General features: G+C 48.8%; 1 long non-coding RNA gene across 1 annotated transcript in view; it reads right to left on the bottom strand.

Moving 5' to 3' along the window:
* Positions 1-1,257: 1,257 nt before the first annotated feature.
* Positions 1,258-9,158, bottom strand: part of LOC121133029 — a 17,457-nt gene continuing 9,556 nt past the window's right edge. Inside the window, exon 2 of the long non-coding RNA XR_005869758.1 lies at positions 1,258-1,891. This is a non-coding gene — a long non-coding RNA (uncharacterized LOC121133029). The remainder of the gene's footprint in view (positions 1,892-9,158) is intronic.

The raw sequence follows: 9,158 nt of genomic DNA, 5'->3' as shown, positions 1-9,158 counted from the left end.
ACCCAGGACTTGTGCATGCTGGACAAGGGCTCTACCTAAATTATCATAGGTGTGTGCACCCCCCCACAAAAATCATGTATGCACACATTTCAGCGCCCTCTGGTTTCCATGCCCTTTGGAAACAGTCCCTCTTGGTAAGGGTGGGGGCTAGTGAAATCAATTAGTGGTTGTAGCAAACAGGTCAAAAAATAATAGAGGGCAGCAGAATTGTTTCAGAAGATTCAGTCCAAAACATTTGTCTTACTATGTTAAGGTAAAAACACAAAATGTAAAGCTGGATGGGAGTTTTCTTCAGAGGCTTTCCCGATTATGCAGCCACACCACTGAGTTAGTGAGAAAACTCATTGCTCCATGCATTCCAGATTTACCACATGCTAGTAATTAGTAAATCCTCACCACACTGCAGGACGGACCCGCTGTTTAGCTTAGTGGGAAGCGTGAATTGAATCATATGACTTTAGAAGAACTACAGGTTTCTATTTGTAAATACAGTAAGTGGAAGCAAGCTAGCCAACTGTGGCCAGTATACAAGGATGGGCTTTGCTTTGGAGAATAGACAAGAGTAATTTGTAATTGACATTTCAAAGAAGCCTAAGAAACAGGCCAGCCTTTGTTTAAATCCTAATTACCCTGTTTGTATGTAAAAGGATACTTCTATAGAAAGCTTTTCAAAACAACTGGTTCTTTTAAGTAGATAATTATTCCCCCCTCTAATCTTGTTTATACTATGCAGAACTTCAGTGAACTCTTTCTTCCCTCCACAAAGGTTAACTTCAGCCAGCCCTTCCTAAAATTATCACAGATTCCCAATTAGTGAATTTGAAAAGGGTTTCCCTGCAACAATACGCCAAGGACTTGTCTGCGGTGCTCTTTGTTGCACTGAATAATGTCTGACAGGTTTCCAAGCACCGGGCCACCTGGATATTCTCTCTGTCAGGACCACGCGGGCAGGGGTGGACGGCGGTTAAAGGGGACTACAGATGAGTCACAGACCTTCGGAGGTGGTGAAGGAAGACAAAAGGACTAGTTTTGGGTGTGAGGAGGAACGTACGTTGGTAACCCTAAGCAGGAAAAAAAAAACTTTTTTCTTTAATGTAGAGCAGAAGATTGTTAGGTCAAGCGAAGCTCCTAAGAGAAAGGTGTCTTTTAAATCAACTCCTCTTGTGCTTTTCTTTTGACCAACCCTCCCCGCCCCCACCCAGCTCCCGGCACTAAACTACTTATTTCCTTTTGGAAATTTCTACTCAGTACTCAAAATTCAATGCACGAGATCCTTTTATTAAAGTAATAAAAAGTTTCAATCCCGACAATGCTAGTTTCCAGTTCTCGTCTTTTTAACTTCTGAGCTGACTTCTTGTGCAGGCAGATCCTAACACTGCCTGCTTATGGGGGCCTGCAGTCTGTAACGATCTTTGTTTACCAGCGTCCCCTGTCACCATAAAGTTTCATACGTTCAAAACCTTGATTTAGCGGTGAAAATGCCAGGCAGGGAGCCAGCTCTGCTACTAATTAGAATAAATCAAAAGGGGAAAAGGGGGAGATAAAAACCGGGTTCCGGTGGGCGGATCTACCGGATTTATTAAGACTGAGTGACAGGTCTGAGAGAGAAATAAGAGACAAAAGTGTCTGGAGAAATCCCTGCGAGGGTCAGAGCCCTTGTGTGTTTTCTCTGATTGCACGGCTTTAGAGAGGGAGTCGCGGTAGCCCCTGCTGATTGCTTCCCATTCTTCCATTCTGACTCCTTTGTACACTTTCTCTTACATGAGGTCCTGATTGCCCTGAGCCAATCATGGCAAAACCGTTGTGGATGAGTGGTTCCAGCGGGCAGGGGGTGTCGTTTGTTTCTGAGGAGAAGTTTGCTGGCGGGGGCGTTCTTCAGAGTTTCTTCACCCTGAGAACAGACGTGCAGAGAAAGGAAACAGCCTCTTTTCTTTCCGTGGACCTCCCCGAGTCTGCAGGGGATGGCAACACGTGTCCACAGAGGCACGGGTTTGAATGTGACCAAGTGGAAAGGCGGAATAAACAGGCGCAGAGCTGCCGAACTGACAAGAGCTGGAGTGGGGGTGGGGGGCGCGAGGGGGGGGGTGGAGAGATGGCTCAGCAGTCAAGAGCATTGACTGCTCTTCCAGGAGTCCTGAGTTCAATTCCCAGCACCCGCATGGCAGCCATCAACTGACTGTAACTCCAAGATGTGACATCCCCACACAGATATACATTCAGGAAAAAGACCAATGCAAATAAAATAAAAATAAATTTATAAAGAAAAGCTGGAACAATACTTGGGTTTCTCTTTTGCTTTGTTTTTGTAGCCCAGACTTGCCTGCAATTCACCATCTGCCTGCTTCAGCCTCCTGTACCTTAGTAGGATTGCAGGAGTGTGTCACTAGGCCTGGTACCTGCTTTTGGATTGCTTTCAGGCAAGGTAATTTTTTCCTAAGACAAGTTCTTACTAGGTAGCTTTAGCTGGCCTGAAACCCTCAATGTGGACCAGCCTCGCCTCAAACTCATGGAGACCTGCCTGCCTCTGCCTTCTGAGTGCTGAGTTTAAAGACATGCCCCAGCAACATTTATTTTTTAAAAAACTTACCTTGCCTCGGTGTGGTAGTGCACACCCTTAACTCGCCCCCCCCACTTGAGGATCCTACACACACACCGGAGAAGAGGCAGGCTGAGGTAAATTCAAGGCCAGTTTAGTCTACATCTGGAGTTCCAGGCCAGCCAAGACTATATAGTGAAACATTGTTATAACAAACCTCTCCCAACCAAGTATGTCTATTTGTAGTTTCTTGTTTTGTTAAAGACAGGGTCTTATGTACCCTGGGCTTGCGCCAAATTTGCCTTGTAGCTTTGACCTTGTTTGTTTTTGGTTTTTCGAGACAGGGTTTCTGTTAACAGTCTTGGTGGCTGTCCTGGAACTCGCTTTGTAGACTAGGCTGGCCTCGAACTCACAGAGATCCACCTGCCTCTACCTCTTAAGTGCTGGGATTAAAGGTGTGCACCACCACCACCACAGCTGTGACCTCGTATGTGATGACCCTGATTTTCCAATCCTCCTGCCTCTACCTTCTGACTGTAAGAACTACAGGTTTATACCACCACGCCTAGTCTGTGGTGCTGGAACTGGAACCATTGAATAGTAGGGAAGTCCTCTGCCAACCAATCTACTTCAGAGACAAGTTATTTCAGGCACATTAACTATTTTTTGAGCATTCTCAGGGAGTTTTCCTGTTTCTTGCATTTGACTTAGGATCCTCCTCTCTGATCTACAGACAGGGCCTTTCACCCGGGAAGTGCTTTGTACCGCTGAAGTTGCTAAAGACAGACACGTATATAAACTGTTGCCTTCCCATGTCCACGGTGGCATGGATGCCATTCATGCAGAAGTCTGTAGACCCAGGGACATGCTATTCCAGTGTAACGTGTGCACTCTAGAGTGTCCACAATACCTAGCATAAGGCAAGGACATGTAAACAGCTGCCCTGCTCCAGCAGGGCACAACGAAAGGTCAAGCCCACGGGAACCTGGAAAGACGGGACAAGAGACAAGAGAAGTTGACGGTAAGACAAGCCTGATCAAGCTGCATTTAATGAGAATTCTGTGCTGGCATCAATAGGGGAAATGAGGTAGGGGGATGGGAGAGAGGGATACAGGACAATGAGGGAGGGGTCGTTGCCTAGCAACCAGGCCACTGAAGGTAAGCAGGTAACAGGTGTTGGCAAGGCTAAAGGGTCGCAGAGGGAGGGGGTTAAGTGATCTAATTGTGGAATGTTTCCTTTTTGCCAAGTTCTATTCGTTAGGAAGCTGGGGTGTGTGTGTGTGTGTGTGTGGTGGTGGATATTCTTAAAAAAGGCTGGCAATATTTACAAGAGGTTCTAAATGTAGGGAAAAGGGACCAGTCAAAGAAACACACCCTGAGCAGAGCCAAAGAAACACACTTTGGCCCTGCAACCAGAACCAAAGAAATGTACCCTGACCCTAAAACCAGTGCCAAAGGAACACACTTTGTCCCTGGAATCAGAGTCAGTGAAAGAAATGTACCCTGGCCCTAAAATTGGAGCCAAAAGGCTAAAAAGGACCAGAGAAAGAAACACACTTTGGCCCTGAAACCAGAGCCAAATCTGACCCTAATCCTGTGTAAAAAAGTAACCAATCCCGGAGCAGAGCTCTAGCCAATCTGAGCTCAGCACTGAAATTGGACCAATCCCTACCCTGGAAAAACTTCCCCAACCCCAGGAACCCCTATATAAACCCTGTGTATGTTCAGCTTGGCTGGTCCAGCTGTCTTCCAATAAACACCTTTGGATGAGCTTCGGGGTGAAGATCTTCTTTTGCGGCTGCGACAGAGCAAAGGCGACCCTGGGCAGAGCAGAGCAGAGCGAGCAGAGGCGACCCTGGGCAGAGCAGAGCAGAGCAGAGCGAGCAGCGCTGTAACACTTGCCCGGGAAACCTTCCTTGGCAGAGCGGAGTTGTTACACTCTGCTCCCGCCCGGCTCCCTGCTCTCCGCTCGGCTCTCCAGGAGCAGAGCTGAACTGTAGCAACTTCGCCCGAGAAACCTCCTGCGGAGCAAAACTGCTACACTAGGCGAACATCCCCAGCTGGAAGACCCTGTCCTGCCGGAGCGGAGCTGACACACCGGAGAAGCCTTTCTCTGAGGCAAGGCTGTAAGCTGCCAAGCTTACTGCAACCTGTGGTGGTCCTTGGCTCCCGAGCTCCAGGATACCTTTCTACCTGAGCTGTGTAACACTCAGTATCCTTGGCTCCCGAGCTCCAGGATACCTTTCTACCTGAGCTGTGTAACACTCAGTATCCTTGGCTCCCGAGCTCCAGGATACCTTTCCACCTGAGCTGTGTAACACTGGGTATTCTGTGACTCCCGAGTGCCAGAATACCTGACCCACTCACTCCTGTTCCATCCTGTCCTGACCCATCCCGACGAAACGCTTACATTTGGTGCCGAAACCCGGGATAGGCTCTCCTGGTGCCTGTGCTCCCTTTCATGGTCTGAGCCGCACTGGGATCCTATCCCTCATCTTCAGTCTACCCGTGACTTGGATAGGCTCTCCTGGTGCCTGTGCTCCCCTTCGTGGTCTGAGCCGCACTGGGACCCTATCTCTCATCTCCAGTTGGCCTGCAGCAGACTCGCCTTCCAGCTCACCAATCGCTTGACACTACATCCACCATCAACGATTGGGTAAGTCTCCCCTTCATTTGGTGTTTCAGCTCCCTAAGTCAGGGATACTTGTAGAGACGGAGGTACCCCAGCCAAGGCCCTTAAGGCTACAGCTGACCCTCCTCACCTTACCCCAGCCTACCACCCTTGAAATTGCAATCCTGCAGTTTCCTTAGGCCCCACCGGGTCATTGCGTCCCTTCCTGACCTCCTCCCTTGGAGCTGGCTGTCGTTGCACAGCTCCTCTAGGCCCTTGTGGCTTCTACGATTCCAATCCTGACCCTTTCCTTTGGATGAGACCCTTTTAGAGCTCGGTTTCCGTCTACGCCTTCTGGCCTCTAGAAAAGCCCTGGTACCAGGCGCCGAGTCTCTTCTGGCTTAGCCGGGCTAAGCCTGACCCCCGTTGAGTTGGGTGACGACCCTCTGAACGGCTTGGTCCTCTTTCGGTGGTCCTCCCTGAGTCCTGGGGACGCCCTTGACTACAGGCTGCAGTGACCTTTTCCTTCTCATCCATGGGAACCGTGTCATCCGTACCCTCCCATTCCCCCTTGGGATGCCTCCTAGAAAACCTCAAGTCTCTACACCTGACACCTGAACTAAAGGGTTCTAAACTTATTCGCTTTTGCAATAAAATTTGGCCTAAATACCATTTAGATAATCAGTCCAAATGGCCACGTAATGGCACCCTCGATCCCAATATTATTCGGGACCTTTACAACTACTGTGAGCGATTGGAGAAATGGAAGGAGATTTTCTATGTCCAGGCTTTCTCTCTGCTACGCTCCAAGCCTTCTCTCTGTGCCTCATGCTCTCCCACTCAACTTCTTTTGGCTAGGAAGTCTGAACAAGATGATCCCTCTACTACTTTTGATCCAGCCAATGAGCCTTCTCCCCGTCGAACAAAACCCTCAGCTCCCCCTCTTGTGCTGGCCCCTCCGATTTCCCTTCCTCCCTCTTCAGTGACAAGTCACCCTAGTCAGCATTCACTGGCACCCTCCTTCAGCTCACCACCAACAGTCCCTAGTCCTCCCACTACTCGGTCCCGCTCCACTAAGGGACCACCCCCTTTACCTCCCCAACCTAAACCAGCTCCAGTTCTCCCCTTGCGAGAGGTTGCTGGGGTGGATGGCTTAGTCAAAGTTCATGTCCCCTTCTCATTGACTGAACTCTCCCAAATAGACAAAAGGTTGGGATCCTATAGTGCCAACCCTTCCACCTTTATTAAAGAATTCCAGTATATTACCCAGTCCTATAACCTTACCTTCCGTGATGTTTACATGATTCTTACCAACAATCTCCTCCCTGAGGAACGCAGGCGAGTTTGGGAACAGGCTAGAATCTATGCAGATGACATCTATCAAACTGATGATACCTACCCAGTTGGATCTATGGCAGTTCCTGACCAGGAGCCTGACTGGGATTACAATACCCCAGGGGGCATCCTAGCTAGGAAGCGGTTTTTAACTTGTCTCCTGGCTGGTCTCCGTAAGGCTGCTCTTAAAGCAGTAAATTATGAAAGGATCCAAAGGGTCATCCAGGACAAGGATGAAAACCCATCCCAATTCCTAGACCGTCTTACAAAGGCCCTCTTACAATACACCAATGTGGATCCTGAGACTCAAGATGGAAACAAACTCCTTATGACCTACTTTTTTTCCCAAAGTTACCCTGATATTAGGGCCAAACTCAGACGTCTAGAAAAGGGCCCCTTAACTCCACAGTCAGAAGCCCTAAATGTGGCATTCAAGGTGTACCATGGAAGGGATGAAAAGGCCCAAAAACAAAAATACCTGATGATGGCTAAAAGCTCTTGGCCAGCCAAAACGAAAGCCCAGGCTCCCAAAGGACAAAGGCTCCTACGTCCTTGTTTCAAATGCGGTCAGGAAGGCCACTGGGCCCGGGCCTGTCCAAACCCTCGTAAACCACCAGGACCATGTCCAAGGTGCGATCAAGAGGGACACTGGAGCATTGATTGCCCCCATGTTCCTGACAGCATGGGGACATCAATCCCAGATCGCCCTTCAACTGACCTCCTTGGCCTGGCCATTGATGACTGACGATGGGGCCCGGGCTCCCTTGGCCTGACCACCGCCATCTCCGACAGGGAGCCTCGGGTAGTTATCATAGTATCAGGGAGGCCTATCTCCTTCCTCCTGGACACTGGAGCCACTTTTTCAGTCTTGACAAATTTTTGGGGACCAACCACTCTTTCTTGTTCCTCTATTGTCGGAGTAGGAGGACAGCCCTATCAGGCCCAACAAACCCCACCACTTAACTGTATCTTTAAGGGTATCCCCCTTACTCATTCCTTCCTAGTGATACCAACCTGTCCCATCCCATTGCTGGGAAGGGACCTTTTAGCCAAAGTGGGAGCCTCCATTTCTTTTGCTCCTCCTATCCGTTTGGCCTCAGGTTTGCCAGCTGTTCCCCTTCTCCTCCTCCTACAAACCACACAGTCTAACACACTTCTTCCCTTACCATCCTCTCAGGTATATCCTCAGGTATGGGACACCCAAAATCCCTCTATAGCCAAACATCACACCCCTCTAATCATCCGACTACAAAACCCTGCCAAATATATAACTAAGTCTCAATACCCACTTTCACTCCAAAGTCTCAGGGGACTCAAACCTCTCATCTCTGACCTCCTGAGAAAAAGTCTTCTTTGCCCCACTTCTTCCCCCTTCAACACCCCCATACTTGCAGTCAAAAAACCTAATGGAACCTACCGCCTGGTTCAGGATCTCCGACTTATTAACTCAGCAGTAGTGCCCCTTCATCCTGTAGTTCCCAATCCTTATACTCTACTCTCCACCATCCCTTCAAAAACTTCTCATTTCTCTGTCCTTGATCTCAAGGATGCCTTCTTTTCTATTCCTCTAGACCCCCAGTCACAAAATATCTTTGCCTTTACTTGGACTGACCCAGACACTCACATTTCTACACAACTTACTTGGACAGTCCTACCTCAAGGGTTCCGGGACAGCCCCCATTTATTCGGTCAGGCCCTAGCCTCTGATTTATTCTCTTTGTCTCTCCCAAAATCCAAGTTGATACAGTACGTAGATGACCTTCTCCTTTGTAGTCCATCCCTAGAAATAAGCCAGGCCGACACCTCTACTTTGTTAAATTTTCTATGTAGCCGAGGATATAGGGTATCACCCTCTAAGGTCCAGCTGTCCATTCCTCAGGTAACTTACCTAGGACTAACTATTACTCCAACTCATAAGGCTATTACCCTAGATAGAAAAAACCTAATACAATCACTTACAGTCCCCACCACAAAGGATGAAATCTTATCCTTCCTAGGAATGGCCAGCTTCTTACGTTCTTGGATTCCTTCCTTCTCCCTTCTTGCTCGCCCTCTGTATCAGGCAGCCCTTGGCCCATCACATGAGCCTCTCCTTGCACCTGTTACCAAGCCATTTCGTCAGCTTCAACAGGCCCTCCTACAGGCTCCAGCCTTACACCTTCCAGACTTAACGCGTCCCTTCTCTCTCTATGTTACTGAGAAAGAGGGATATGCCCTCGGGGTCCTGGGTCACCAACTGGGACCTTCCTTTGCACCAGTCGCATACTTATCAAAAAAATTAGACCACACTATCCAAGGTTGGGCACCTTGTCTGCGGGCTCTGGCTGCAGCTGAACTCCTCATACGAGAATCAAAGAAGTTAACCTTTGGGTCTCCTACTACTGTCCTCTCTCCTCACCACCTGTCCCATCTTCTAACATATAAGGGTCTCCAAACATTACCCCCCTCCAGAGTTCTCTCCCTTCAGGTAGCATTAGTAGAGGATACAACACTTACCTTTCAGCCATGCCCACCTCTTAATATTTCAAATCTTCTCCCCCAACCAGTCTCAAAATACTCCCCATCTCACTCTTACATTGAGACCCTAGAAGAGTTACTACCTCATCCTACACATATACATGAGGGAGCTCTACCCCAAGCCACCTATACATGGTATACGGATGGCAGCTCCTTCCT

The sequence above is a fragment of the Mesocricetus auratus genome, unplaced genomic scaffold (assembly GCF_017639785.1).
Source record: "Mesocricetus auratus isolate SY011 unplaced genomic scaffold, BCM_Maur_2.0 Super-Scaffold_100019, whole genome shotgun sequence".
Taxonomy (NCBI): Eukaryota; Metazoa; Chordata; class Mammalia; order Rodentia; family Cricetidae; genus Mesocricetus; species Mesocricetus auratus.
Note: the sequence above shows the minus strand (reverse complement) of the source record. Positions and strands in the feature narration are given on the sequence as shown.